Source organism: Equus caballus, chromosome 13, assembly GCF_041296265.1.
Source record: "Equus caballus isolate H_3958 breed thoroughbred chromosome 13, TB-T2T, whole genome shotgun sequence".
Lineage (NCBI taxonomy): Eukaryota > Metazoa > Chordata > Mammalia > Perissodactyla > Equidae > Equus > Equus caballus.
Genome location: NC_091696.1, coordinates 8,706,107 through 8,721,507, shown reverse-complemented (window position 1 = coordinate 8,721,507; position 15,401 = coordinate 8,706,107). Strand labels below are relative to the sequence as shown.

Sequence of the window (15,401 nt, the reverse complement as noted above, 5' to 3'; positions counted from 1 at the left end):
AAGCACAAAATGTATATATGTATAGCTTACATATACTATATACTTATAAAGTTTAGTATATAAATACAACATATATATATATATATATATATAAATTTCTTCCCTAATGAGGAGAGACTCCTGTTTTGAAATTTGGCACTTAATAGAGTCTAAATATTCTGGAATTTCAGAGTGACCATATTTGTGAAAAGATACTCTTAGTTTTCTATCTTGTTTTAAAAGGATTTTTCAATAACTTGAGCTATTGAATAATAATAAATAGAAAAATGTATCTTCGAACTTCTTTGTAGATCAAACGGTATTATTGTCAGGTGTGCTGAACTCCAGTATTTCTGATATTACACTTTATTGCCACTTTCAGTTTCCCCAGAGAAAGGGGAGATGTGACAGAGGAATCAGACCTCTCTGGTAGACTTCATCCTTGAAGGGCTCTTTGATGACTCCCTCATCCACCTTTATCTTTTCTCCTTGACCATGGTGGTCTTCCTGATTGTGGTGAGTGGCAACACCCTCACCATTCTCCTCATCTGTGCTGATCCCGGCTGCATACACCCATGTACTTCCTGCTCAGCCAGCACTCCCTCATGGATCTGATACATGTCTCCACAACCATCCACAAGATGGCTACCACCTACCTATCTGGCAAGAAGTCCATCTCTTTTGTGGCTTGTGTGACCCAGCACTTCCTCTATTTGTGTGTGGGTGGTGCTGAGTGTCTTCTCCTAGCGCTCATGTCCTATGACCGCTATGTTGCCATCTGTCATCCACTGTGTTACACTGTTCTCATGAACAGAAGGGTGGGACTGATGATGGCTGTCATATCATGGTTTGGAGCATCCAGAAACTCCCTAATTCACACGGTAATATTGATGGGGTCTAGTGATCTGAGGGCTGCCAAAGTGAGGGACAAGTTTCTGTATCTTGCTTCCCCTACTAGTTAGAAAATGTCATGAAGCCCTGGGAACATTTTCAGAAAAATAATACTCAAGGTTTGAGAGAAAAGTTATGCTCCCTTTGACAAATATTGTTTTCCCTCTAAGAAACAGAGTTTTGGCATTCTGTTATCAGATAAGCCACCCATCCCGAGTTGGGTGTCATCTTACCCACCTAGCCCTAATGTTGGATTTATGCTTTAACACTCCAATATCAAATAGAATAAGCTTTTCCAGAAACTGTGTCTGGGTTGTTTCTGAAGGCACAAGGGTGTTGCCTAAACAGCTAGCTCACAATTCCACTAAGAGACAGGTGGCTGTTCCTCTGCTACTTGTCCCTCTTTAAACACACAACTTTGGCCTTGTCAGGAATGCTATAGGATTATTTGAGAATGAAACAATCTAAGCCAAGTTTATGGATGTTTATTTATGTAACACTAACATCTGACAAAAGTAAATAATATAGTTTTATATGGTATCTCCTTGAAAAGAGATATAACACTATATTATTATTATCATTCTTTATATATTCTGGATATTAACCCCTTATTCAAAAGATGGTTTACAAATATTTTATCACATTCCATAGGCTGCTTTTTCACTTTGTTGATTCTGTCCTTTGATGGGCAGAATTTTCAAAATTTTGATGTAGTCCAAAGAACGTGTTTTTACTTTTGTTTCTGTTCTTTTTGTGTAATATCCAAGATGTCACTGGCAAATCCAATGTCGTGAAGCTTTCCCCTTATGTTTTCTTCCAAGAGTTTTAAAGTTTTATCTCTTACATTAGGTTTTGATACATTTTCAATTACCTTTTATATCCATATTGTGTAAAGTAAATGCCCAACTTCATTCCATTTACAATAGCAATCAAATAGAATCAAATACTTTGGAAGCAACCTAACCAAGGAACTGGAAGATTTGAACACTGAAAACTACAAAACACTGTTTAAAGAAACTAAAGAGACATAAATAAATGAAAAGACATCCTGGGTTCATAGATTGGAAGACTCACTGTTGTTAAGACATCAATACTACCCAAAGTGACCTACAGATTCAATGCAATTCCTACCAAAATTCCAATGGTATTTTTTCTTTTTTGAAATTTTTTTTTTTCCTTTTTCTCCCCAAAGACCCTGGTACAAAGCTGTGTATTTGTTGTTGTTGTTGTGGGTCCTTCTAGTTGTGGCATGTGGGACTCCGCCTCAGCATGGCCCGATAAATGGTGTTGTGTCCACATCCAGGACTCGAACCAGCAAAACCCTGGGCCCCCAAAGCAGAGTGAGAACTTAACCACTCAGCCACAGGGCCGGCTCCCTCCAGTGGTATTTTTTCAGAAATAGAAAACCTATGCTAAAACTCATATGGAAACAAAGAACCTCAAATAGCCAAAACAATCCAGAAAAAGAATAAAACTGGAGGACTCACACTTCCTTATTTCAAAACTTACTTCAAATCTATTGTAACCAAACAGTGTGGTCCTGGCATAAAGACAGGCATGTCAACCAATGGTATGGAATATAGATCCCAGATATAAACCCTCATGTATATGGTAAAATCATTTTCAACAAGGATGCCAAGATCGTTCAATAAGGATGTGAAAGTTTTTTCAATAAACGGTACTGAGGAAACGAGATACGGAAAAGAATGAAGTTGGACCCTTACCTTACACCATATGCAAAAACTAACTGAAAATGTATCAAAAACCTAAATGTAAGAACTAAAACTATAAAACTCTTAGGAGAAATCATAGGGGAAAGGGTTTATGACATAAGATTTTCCCAATTATTTCCTGGATGTGACACAAGAACATAGGCAACAAAAGTAGAAATCGATAGGGGCTGGCCCCGTGGCCGAGTGGTTTAGTTCACGCGCTCCGCTGCCGGCGGCCCAGTGTTTCGTTGGTTCGAATCCTGGGCTCGGACATGGCACTGCTCATCAAACCACGCTGAGGCAGCGTCCCACATGCCACAACTAGAAGGACCCACAATGAAGAAATATACAACTATGTACCAGGGGGCTTCGGGGAGAAAAAGGAAAAAATAAAATCTTTAAAAAAAAAAAAAATAAGTTAAAAAAAAAAAAGTAGAAATCGATAAATTGGACCGCATCAAAATTTTAAACGTTCCCTTCATCACACGACACAATCAATAGAGTGAAAAGACAACTTGTAGCACGAAATAAAATACTGTAAACCATGTATCTGATAAGGGGTTAATATACAGAGTATATACGGAATGACTAAAAGTCAACAACAACAACAATAATGCAACCCAATTAAAAAAAATAGGTGAAGGACTTGAATAGACACTTGTCCAAACGAGTTGTACAAATGGCCAACAAAAACATGACAAGGTGCTCAACATCAGTAATCACTAGGGATATGATCTGGAAAAATCAACTCAAATCAGATTAACCAGTTGAAAAAGTAAGACCTGAAACAATACAACCTGTAGAAGAAAACACAACAGCTAAGCTCCTGGACATTCGTCTGGGCAATAATTTTTTGGATTTGATACCAAAAGCAAAGGCAACAAAAGTGAAAATAAACAAGTGGAATAACATCAAAATACAAAGCTTTTGCTCAGAAAAGAAAACATCAACAAAACAAAAAGGCAACCTATAGAATGGGAGAAAATATTTGCAAATAATACATCTGATAAGGGTTAATACCCAAAATATATAAAGAACTCATAGAACTCAATAGCAAAAAAAGCCCCAAAACAATCCAATTAAAAAATGGGCAGAAGATATGAATAGATAATTTTCCAAAGAAGACACACAGATGACCAACAGGTACATGAAAAAATGCTCAACATCACTAATCATCAGGGAAATGCAAATCAAAACCACAATGCCTGTCAGAATACCTATTATTAAAAAGATGAGAAATAACAACTTTTGGAGACAATGTAGAAAAGAGAACACTTGTTCACTGTTCATGGGAATGTAAACTGGTACAGCCACTATTGAAAACCATATGCAGACTCCTGAAAAAGTTAAAACTAGAACTATCATATGACCCAGCAATTCCACTACTAGGTATATATCCAAAGGGAGCAAAATCACTGTCTCAAAAAGATATCTGCACCCCTGTGTTCATTACTCATCATTTACAATATCCAAGATATGGAAATAACCTAAGTGTCCATCTGTGGATGAATGGATAAAGAAAATGTGTTATATATACATGCAATGGAATGTTAGTCAGCCATAAAAAAGAAGGAAATACTGCCATTTCTGACAACACGGATGTACCCTGAGGACATTATGTTAAGTGAAATAAGTCAAAGAAAGACAAATATTGTATGGTATCACTTATATGTGGAATCTACAAAAACTGAACTCAAAGATAAGAGAGTTAACAGACTGATGGTTGCCAGAGGTGTCAGGTAGGTGAGGGCAAATGGGTGAAGGTGTCAAAAAGTAAAAACTTCCAGTTATAAGATAAATAAGTTCTGGGGATGTAATGTACAGAATGGTGACTATAGTTAACAATACTGTATTGCATATTTGAAAGTTGCTAAGAGAATAGATTATAAAAGTTATTATAACAGGAAAAACATTTGTAACATTTTGAGATTATGGGTGTTAACTAAACTTACTGTGGCAATCACTTCAAAACATATACATGCATCAAATCATTGTGTTGTACACCTTGGATTAATAGAATGTTGTATATCAATCATATTTAAATGAAACAGGAAGAAAAGTCTCACAATTTAATAAAAACAAACAAACAAGGAAACAAACACCACAATGAGACACAACTTCATACCCATAAAGATAGCTAGTTCTAAACAAACAGAATACAAGTGTTGGCAAGGATGTGAAGAAATTAGAACCCGTGTGCACTGTTGGTGGGAATGTAAAATGGCACAGCCATTATAGAAAACAGCTTGGTGGTCCCCCCAAAAATTAAAAATACAATTACCATACGATTCAGCAATTCCATTTTTTGGTATATACCCAAAAGAATCCAAAGCACGATGTTTAAGAGATATTTGTACACCATGTTCATAGCAGCATTATTCACAAAGATCAAAAGGTAGAAGCAAGCCAAGTGTCCACAGAGGAATGAATGGATAAACAAAATGTGGTATATACACATACAATGGAATATTATTATTCAGCCTTTAAAAGTAAGGAAATTCTGACACATGCTACAACGTGGATGAAACTTGAGGACAATAGGCTAAAGTAAAATAACTTCACAAAAAGATGTATATGATTCTACTTATACAAGATGCCTAGGATATTCAAATTCATAGATTCAGAAATTAGAATGGTGGTTGCCATGGCCTGAGGGAAGCAGGATTTGAGGCATCATTTAATGGGTACAGATTTTCAGTTTAGGAAGAAGAAAAGAGTTCTGGAGATTCATTGCACACAATGTGAAGGTATGTAATGCTCCTGAACCATACAGTTAACAATGGTTAAGATGGTAAACTTTATGTTACGTGTATTTTATCATATTTTAAAAATTTATGTAAAAATCTAGCTTGGTAGGGCTGGCCCAGTGGCATGGTGCTTGGGTTCTCATGCTCCGCATTAGCGGCCCTGGGATTGCTGGTTTGGATTCTGGGTGTGGACTCACACGCTGCTCATCAAGCCATGTTGCAGCAGTGTCCGACATATAAGATAGAGGAGGATTGGCACAGATGTTAGCTCAGGGAAAATCTTCCTCACACATACACAAAGCTAGCTTGGGTTGAATACAGGGCACTCTCATCATTAATGAGATATCCATTTGGATGGCAACTAGACTTTCAGTGGTGAATAGGAGGTAGTCTACACAGACATCAAAATATAATGATGTATACCTGAAACTTATGTAATGTAAATCAATGTTACCTCAATAAAGGAATAAATAAAATTCATATGGAAGCATAAAAAATGATATGATCAAAAACTTACCACAAACATAAAATTTAATGGAGAAAAAACTTTGAGAATATCCCCACTAAAGCCAAGAACAATAAAAGCCCACAATTACTACTACTATTCTAGTACCAGAGCATTGTACCAGAGAAACTTGCCTACACGATGAGAAATGAATAAGGACAAAGGTTGTGCAGAAAGAAACATTTAATTATATTACTTTTCATAAATTAGTAGTTCAAAAGGATCAACTTATAAATAACTAGAACCAACAAGTAACCTCTACAAATGTACAAGGAACAATACATTACTTAACAACCCAAATAACCAGTCAGGAAATACAATGAAACATTGATAGATAAAATGAAAATGCTAACATAAATGGAGATAAAGCACATTCCTGAATGAGAAACATTTTATTGCAAAGGAGTCAGCTATTGTTCAAATTAATCTTTAAATTCAGTACAATTTCAATCCAAATCTCTTAGTATATATTATGGATTTTGCCAAGACAATCCAAAAAGTCAAATCAAAGAGAAAATCTGTGAGAATAAACACAAGATAACTGAAAAAGAGCAACAATGAACAGGTGTTATCAGCAGTCAGAGCATGCTCTAAAATCCAGGAAATTAAGCATAGTACTATTCATTCAAAACAGAATCAATGAATGAATAGTGAATCCAGATGACAGACTTATATATAAGAATTTGATATTTAATAACAATGACATTTCAAATCAGGGAAAATAATGTTCTAACATTTTGGTGTCCATGGCAAGTTATGGGGCAGAACTATTTAAGGTATTTCTTAATTTTCAAGCTTTCTAAATGCTTTATGAAATCCACGAAGAAAAGCCTTAGAATATTTATTTTCCCCCAGAATTTCTTTTACGCTTTAATCCTGGCAGGGTGTTCTTATCTAGCTTTAGCAGAGTATTACAGCACTTGGGGGCAAGGATGCATCCTAGTAGCCCACCACTGGAAGCTGAGATGGAAAAGATCTCCACAGCCACCATAACCTTCCCCTCGGGACTGTTATACACAGGGAGGAAGGTGATCCTGACCCTACAGAACACCAGCGTGCTGAATGTCAGGCACTTGGCTTCATTGAAAGTTTGAGGCAGGCTCCTAGCCAGGAAAGTCAAAGTGAAACTCTCCTGAGCCAAGAAACCCAAGTATCCTTAGCAAAGGTAGAACATAATGACAGAGCCCTTTTTGCACACAATGATAAGGAGTGTAGGCTCAGAATGTGCACCTATGTCAACAAAATGGGGAGAGGTTCCCAACCAGACTGCATAGAAAGTCACCTGAATCAATGAGAAAATGAGAATGATAGAATTAGGTGCCCATGCTAGCAACTACTGCTTCATCTTTCTCCCTGGTGTTGTGAACTTGAAAGCCAGAACTACAGTGATGGTTTTAGCCAAAATGGTGGAAACAGCCACAGTAAACACAACTCCAGATGTCATTTTTGGTTTATGTAGGTGGCAGTGTTGAGATCGCCAATGAAGAGTAAGGACCAGAGGAAGAAGAGGATGAGGGCTGTGAGCAGGATGTAGCTCAGAGCCCAGTTATTAGCTTTGGTGATATGGGAATGTCCCTATACTTCACAAAAATGCCAAGAACCACAGCTGTGAGGACAGACAGACAAAGGGCTTTGCTGACAAGTACCATCCCCATAGGATCTGCACAGGCCGAGAAGATCACAACCTTTGGGAGGCAATGATCTCAAACACTATTGGGTATTGATTGTCTGGACACTTCATACATTGCTTCAAATCTAGCAAGAAAAGCAAGGCGTCATTAACTTGGATTCAACGATTCTCATGAGCCCCCAAAATACTCACAATTGGCCAAATTGCTATAATTAGAGATCCTAGCCCCAGTCATAAAGGGATGTTATAGGGAGAAAAATTTCAGGTTAATGATTCCTGTTTTTTTCTTGGTGTATCAAAGGTCAAGGAGCTCTAGCATCAGCTCTTTTGTTCATCTTCTATATTCAAGGGAACAATTTTTTCCTTAGAAACAAAAAATAAACAAACTATATCACAAATATAGGTAGGATAGGGCATATCCTGGATTTGTTCACTCCAAAGTGCCCATTTATTGATAACCTTCACTGACTCAGACAATTTCCCAAGTTTTGCAGATATGGAAATGACCAAGACATAAACTGTCACTTAGCTTCAAAATTATATTATTTCTGCTATCCAAATAATTAAAAACCAATCTCTAATTCATTGACTTCTGTTTTGTTCAGATTTGAATTACTTGTATCTTAACAAAGTAACTCCCTAATAAGTCTCCCTGTCTTCTGTCTTGAATCTCTCTCATCTCTCATCCATTCAACCATACTTATTAATGTTTCTATTATTATATCCATTCATGTAATTTCCTTTCTTAAAATCCCACCATTACTCTCATCATCTTCTAGAGCACTGATTCTCCAACATTAACGCACATTAGAATCACCTGGAGGGCTTGCTAAAGCAGTTTGCTGGACGCTACTACCAGAGTTTCTAATTGGGAAACTGAGAGTTTACATTTCTAATCAATTCCAAAGTGATGCTGATGCTCTTGGTATAGATGCTACACGTTGAGAACCACCATTCTAGATGGAGTCCAAACTCCTAGCGCAACAAAAAAGGTCCATTATTACCTACGTTCTACCTACTTCTTCTGTAGCGCCTTTTCTTAGAGGTGTTTTGTAGCAATGATAAAGGAATAAATTTTAATGTGCATCTGTGATATTCCAGACAATTTGCTTGATATATTGCATAAATATCTCACTTAATTTTCACAGAGTCTTGTGAGGTAGGTAGATAGTATCAACTCATTTTGCAGAAGAAAATAATTGAGGCTTAAAGAGCTTAAGGAACTTACCTGAGATCTTGGAGGCATTGAGGGCTGGGCTAGGATCCAAACTTAAGACAGCGGGCTAGAATAGGGTCAGGCAAACAAGACACCAGAGGTGTAAAATTTAAGGAAGCACTCTCTTTCAGGTGCTGACCCTGCCCTGCATGACCCTGAGAGAGAGTGCCTCCTTAAATTTTGTACTGCAGACACCTCACCCCATCTTTCCCTGATCCTGGCCCCACTCAATAGGGTCTGACTCCATAATCTGTGATCTTTGCATTACACACTTTTGCTAACTTTAACATCCAGTACAACCTTTTATCTTAAAAAGTCATCATTCTTGGGGCTGGCCCTTACCTGGGTGGTTAAGTTCAGGTGCTCTGCTTCAGTGGCCTGGGGTTTAGCAGTTTGGATTCCGGGCATGGACCTATGCACTGCTCATCAGGCCATGCTGTGGCTCATCCCACATAGAGGAACTAGAAGGACTTACAATTAGGATATACAATTATGCAATGCGGCTTTGGGAGGAAAAAAAAGGGAAGTTTGGCTACAGAATTTAGCTCAGTTCCAGTCTTCCTCTCCAAAAAAACCAAAAAGTTGTTATTCTCTTAGAATTATAGGACTTAGAGAAATTTCTGTATTTGATAATTTTTATTGAAAGGAATTTCTAAATATTTAATTTCATGAATTTAATGTATCACTAAAAAGAAAACTATAGGCCTCTCTTTTATGAAAAGCTAAACTGTAAATAAAATATTCAAAAATATAATCAAGTACATTAAAGAAACAGCACAACAGAGTCAATTAGGGCTTTTTAAATGTTTCAAAGGAAAGAACTTTATAGAACTTTTAACTTACAGGGAGGCAGAACTGAGTTCAAAATAGTCCAGATATCGGCATCAATTTTATATTGAATTAAAAGAAAGAAAAACAAACAATAGGATTCTTGAAGCTTTCCTTCTTTTTGATTTTATGATATAGCTCAAATTGAGTGAAAATTATCTATTTCCTGAAGATTTGATGAAATTCCCACGTGAACTTATCTGGACCTAGTGCCTTCTTGCATGGGTAGCCCTTTGATTTCTTTCAACACTATTAAAGTCTTAAAAGAAATCTATCTTCAATTCTTAAAATGCTCCATTATCCTCATACCTGTGTGTATAACTTCTCTTTCTCTTCTTCCTTGGACGTCTTTTCTTCCCTTCTACACCTGACTAACTATAAACACCTGTCCCTAAACTGAGCTTGAGTGATTTCACCTGAGTGGCAATCCTTGCCCATGTAAGGCTTATTGACTCCTTACTTCCCCAACACATCCTATTTATATTTTGATAATCACTTTTCACTTTACTGCAATTTTTCTTTACTTGCCTGCTTATATCATTAGGCTGAGGGTGTTCAATGAAAATTGGCCTATTTGAAAGAGAATAAGGTTTGGGATTAGAACAGGATTGAAATTTGGGCTCTTCCACTTATTGGTGGTCAAATCTTATTAATCAACTTTGTTAATAAAAATTATTAAAAATTTGGGAATAATGGAAGAGGATGCCTGAATGTCCTTTCAGTTGCACATTCTAGCATTGTCTAATCAGCCAACCTAAGACTTATTTATTTATCCAGGACAATGCATCTGTTTGACTTTATGATTTACTCTTTGATTAGAACCCAAATGCTGTGCAATTACATGTTAATCTGTAGATTTCTGTCCAAGAGAAAGATAAACCCAAAGATTATGGTTTTATTGCCCCGTAGGACATTATTTTTCTATGTAACCTAGCAATCGTATTCTAACATTGTTTGGTTGATGTTGTGTTTTCCAAAGTGCTCTTACAGATGGGCTATAGAAACCCCTGTTTCACAAAAACGGTTTGTGGTGCTTGGAACCTCTTTGGTCCTCTTACTGATTTCCACATTATTTAGTTAGTTGAATAAATCTTTGATACATGTTTATTCTATATTATTGACAGCTATAGGCTTAACTTTTAAAACCTTGTGCTCACAGTAATCTCAATTCACAGAAAAAGGGTAATGATGATAATATCTACCCCCCATAGGCATTTTTATGGAAAAACTGAGTATGTATGTATGCACCTGTAGCATAGTCTCTCAGTAACTGGTACTTGTAGTTAGCTTTACTTCCTTTTGACTCGGTATATTGCACCAAATAGGCACTCAATATACATTTGTCAAAAACATATATCGTTGAATACAAATACAGTTATTTGCTAAATAATTGACTGAATTATCAACAATAAAAGGGACAACATAGCCACAGCTTCATCTTCAATAAGTCTGAACATCTATGGGTTAGCTGACACTGAAAATGCTGTGTTACAGTCTGTTTTCCTAGATCTGAGCTATGCAATTTTTTACTTAAACTTTCTATTTTCAGATAATTATAGATTCACATGCAGTTAGAAATTATACGGGGAGATCCTGTGCACCCTTCACACAGTTTCCTCCAAGGGTAACATCTTGCAAAACTCTAGCACAATGTCAAACCAGGATATTGACTTTGATGATGTTCAATCATTGGTGAAACTTTCTATTTCTTTGCTGAGGCTTTCTATTTTTCCATTAGTCTCAAGTGTGTTCACAATTACTCAGTGGACCATTTTATGATAATTGCTTTAAAATACTTATTAGATAATTCTGAGATCTCTGTGATCTTGGTCTTACCATCTGTTTGTTTTCTTTTTTCATTCAGTTTGATAGCCTGGTTCTTGTAATGATGAGTGATTTTTGATGGAAACTAGAACATGGTGGGTATTGTGATATGAGGCTCTGGATTTTATTTAAACCTTCTGGTTTGTCTGACTTACTCTGCCATGGATCTGTCTGGGAAAGGGTGGGGAACACTGTTTTGTTTCTGCAAGGGAGGCAGAAGTCCGAGTTTTCCACTCGGCCTCTATTGACACATGATAAGAGAAGATCTCTTCATTTCTCCTGGGTGGGGTAGGAGTTCTGACTCCCCACTAGCCCTCCGTGACACCTCCCTGGTTGGGAGGAATGGGAGTGCCTCCTTTCTGCTTCCCATGTGGCTTCACTACACTCTGGGGTAGGGTGAGCCTTGTACTACTGGGCTGTGGTAAAAACTCTGACTCTGCCCTTGGCCTCCCCTAAGACCACATCAGCAGGGAGGTTTGTTTTATATATATATCCAGCATTTTGGTTGTACCTAGAGTGAGGAATAGGGAAAAGTACATCTGCTCCATCGTCCCAGAAGTGGAAGTCCTCTGAAAACTAAGGTTTATGTTCATTCTGAGGAAGAGAAACTTCAGGAAAATCTATTGTCTTTTATTTTTTTTCTATAGTCAGTTTCTACTGACTGGGTAAGTACTCCTGTTCCTTAAGATATTTCAATATTTGATCAATATTTATCTTGATTTTCTTCCATTTTTTCTGTGTCGACACAAATAATCCATGACCAACCTATAAATCAAAATTGGGGTGAGTTTATTACGAGCCAAAGTGAGGATTACAACCCAGGAAGGCCTTAGAAAGTGTTCCAGAGAAGCATGAGTTTCAGTACAGTCTTATAGCTTTTTAGGACAAAGAAGATACATTATACACAGCCAGGATGCATTATCATAGAAGTATTCCATTGCAAATTAGCAGGTCAACATAATCATGATGCCAGGAAAGGAACTAATCCTGGCATTACCAATAAGGCATCATCGATAGGGTGTTGTTACCAATAGGGTGTAAGAGGGGAAGTGTGCATTCTTTATCTAAAGAGAGATTCTTTACTTTTATGGATAAGCAGATGTACAATGTATGTTTGATAGGCCAAAAGTCAGGCTTTCTACTTCAAGCTGAATCAGTTTTGAACTTGAATAGCTACCCATACACCTCAATATGTGAAAATATCTGTATATTGTTAATATCTAGAAAAAATTAAAATTGAGCTATGGAAGAGAAAATAGAAAAAAGTGGTTGGCATTGTTGTTTAAATTTGGTCTCTGAAGATAGAAACAATTAATTAGTCAAGGAGGCAGCAAACTGTATTGGCTAAATGCATGGGCAATGTAGCCAGATTATCAGGTTGAAATTTGGTTTCACAGTTCCAGCTGTGTGACTTTGGGCATGTTTCTGTGCTACCATTTCCTCATCCTTAAATGGAGATGTTATTGGTACCTGTTTTATAGGATTGTTGTTAGATGATTTAACATGTGAAAAGCATTTGGAACCATGCCTAGCAGCTAATAAATATGATCCAAATATTTGACATTTCTAATCATTTGCCTATTGATTTATTAGACATAATTCCCAGCTGTACATTACTTACAGTACTTAAATGTGTATTTTTTGTAGTATCCCATTTTTTATTGTCAGATTTAAAAATACATTTTCATATCTGTCAATAAATGTCTCTCATCTATCAAAATTCTTAGAATATTTTCTCCAAATTATTCTCTGTACCAACATTATAATATATTACATGAAGGTCCACATATTCAGTAACATTTCAGTGTGCAACGCATTCAACTTACAATTAAATTTAGTAAGTTTTGCTATCTTTCCAATTTCACATTTCCTATCAGTAAATAATGTGAGCCCTTTGCTTATTCAAAAACTGTTTTGTAGTCATAATTAAAGTTTAGACGTTTTCTTCATAGCAATGTCAATGCAAATAATCCATAACCAACCTATAAATCAAAGATGGGGTGAGTTTATTCTGAGCCAGAGTGAGGACTATAACCAGGGAAGGCCTCAGAAGGCGTTCCAGAGAAGCATAGGTTTCAGCAGTCTTCTCTCTTTTTAAAACAAACAACATACATTAAACACACCCAGGATACATGTCCATCAACATTTTAAAGAGGTTTTCAGTTGCAAATTAGCAGGTGAACATGACCCTGCTGTCAGGAAAGGGTCTAATCCAGGCATTAGCAATAGGGTGTTACCAATGGGGCATAAGAGGGGAAGTATGCATTCTTATCTTAAGAGAGTGCATTCTTTACTTTAATGGATAAGCAGATGTATAACGTGTGTGTGATAGGGCGTAAGTCAGGCTTTTTAGTTCAAGCTGCATGAGTTTTGAACTCGAATAGCTACCCCACATACCTCAATATGAGAAAATCTTTTGTCAGCAGATTTGCACACTTCTTGCAGTTTATTACTAAACATCTTAAATGTATTGCTTCATTGTTGGAATATTTTTCTGATATTTATTTAATATGGTTATCACTTGTACATAGAAAAGTTACTGCTTTTTGTGTACTTACTTGGAGAATGGACTTTTTACCAAACTGTGGCAAAAATGGTCATTTTTGTCTTGTTTTTATTTTTAAATGAGTGCTAGAACCACATTGAAGAAAATTTAGGTTTTAATAAACTTTAATATCTTAAATTGGATTTTTTCCCCTAATTAGTGTAGGGGAGGAGGACATTTCCTCTCCCCAAATGTGGGTTTGATGCGGGGTCGGTGAGCCGAGGAGTCAAAAGAAAGATTTCTTAGACTCTTAAGATCTGGCAGTAGTGCTCTTTTATTTAGAGAATAGTGTAGCATGGGGACAGGACCCATGGGCAGTCAGAGCTTCTGCTGCCGCCGCTTCTGCTGCCCCCGCTGGCATGGGGACAGGGCCCATGGGCAGGCAGAGCAGCTGCTGCTGCCCCCGCTGGCATGGGGACAGTACCCATGGGCAGGCAGAGCTGGTGCGTGGGGACAGGACCCACGGGCAGTCAGAGCTCCTGCTGCTGCCGCTGCTGCTGCCGCTGCTGCTGCTGCAAAGTTGGGTGGAGAGTAAGGCTAAATTTAAGGCACAGGTATGTGAGTTATCTCTTTACAAGACAAAGAATATGTAAAAAAGTTAAAATGGTATCAGTGCCCGTATGGTCTGGCCATTTGGCGGTCCCACAACTTTTAGATAAGAATCAAACCGGATTGAGTAAATGGCAGAAGTCACCGCTTGAATTTTATCCTCGGCTAAAGACAAAGGAGGATTTGTGGGGGGGGGGGGGGGGGTCAGTTACATGAGGTTGCCAGACAGTAACCAACTTAAGTTCTTGCCTCTGGCATTGATTAAGAGCTTCTAGAGATAAGACCATCCCCTCTTCTTGCTGGCACAGAGAGGGAGGCATCTTCACAGATAGAGGTTTCCCTTAGAAATGTAAATGTTTCCCAACAAAGGGGCAAACAAATTCCACTCCTTGGAGCCTGAATCTCATCTGTAGTTTTAAAACTAACCAGCCTAAAAATACTCATCATAAGCCATTTTAAAATTAAGCAGCCTAAAAATCCTCATCAGGTTCGTCTGGCTGGAGAACAAATTAAATTCACATGAGACAGAATAGCAAGAGAAAATTAAACAAAGCTTTATGAGGAACCATGGCCCGGGGCCTTTCTTCCCGAAGGAAGAAAGGGCACCCAAGAAGTGGGGTGCACATAGTGGTTATATACCCCCAAACTGGGTGTTTCACATGTGATTGAAATGTCCCTTCCACAATAGTCACAAGATTGCCCTGTTGGCACAGCGCTTGATGGACACAGCAGGTAGTGGTCTGCTGTCTCAGAGGGCGTAGCCGGAGGCAAGTCTATTGTCTGGAGCTGGGCAGTCACAGGTGAGCACAGCAATCAGTTCCTTCCCTAAGGAAAGATGCTTAATCCTTAAAGAAATGCCAATGTTGGGAGGGGGAGGGAAGTCAGTTACAGGAGGTTACCAGAGAAGCACAATAAAATGCAGGTTTAAGTCCTTGCCTTCAGGTATTGATTAAGAGTTTCTAGAGAGAAGGTCAT

At 37.7% G+C, this 15,401-nt stretch overlaps 1 pseudogene; it reads left to right on the top strand.

Annotated features, from left to right (window-relative positions):
- Positions 382-941, top strand: OR2AE1LP (olfactory receptor family 2 subfamily AE member 1L, pseudogene; annotated as a pseudogene).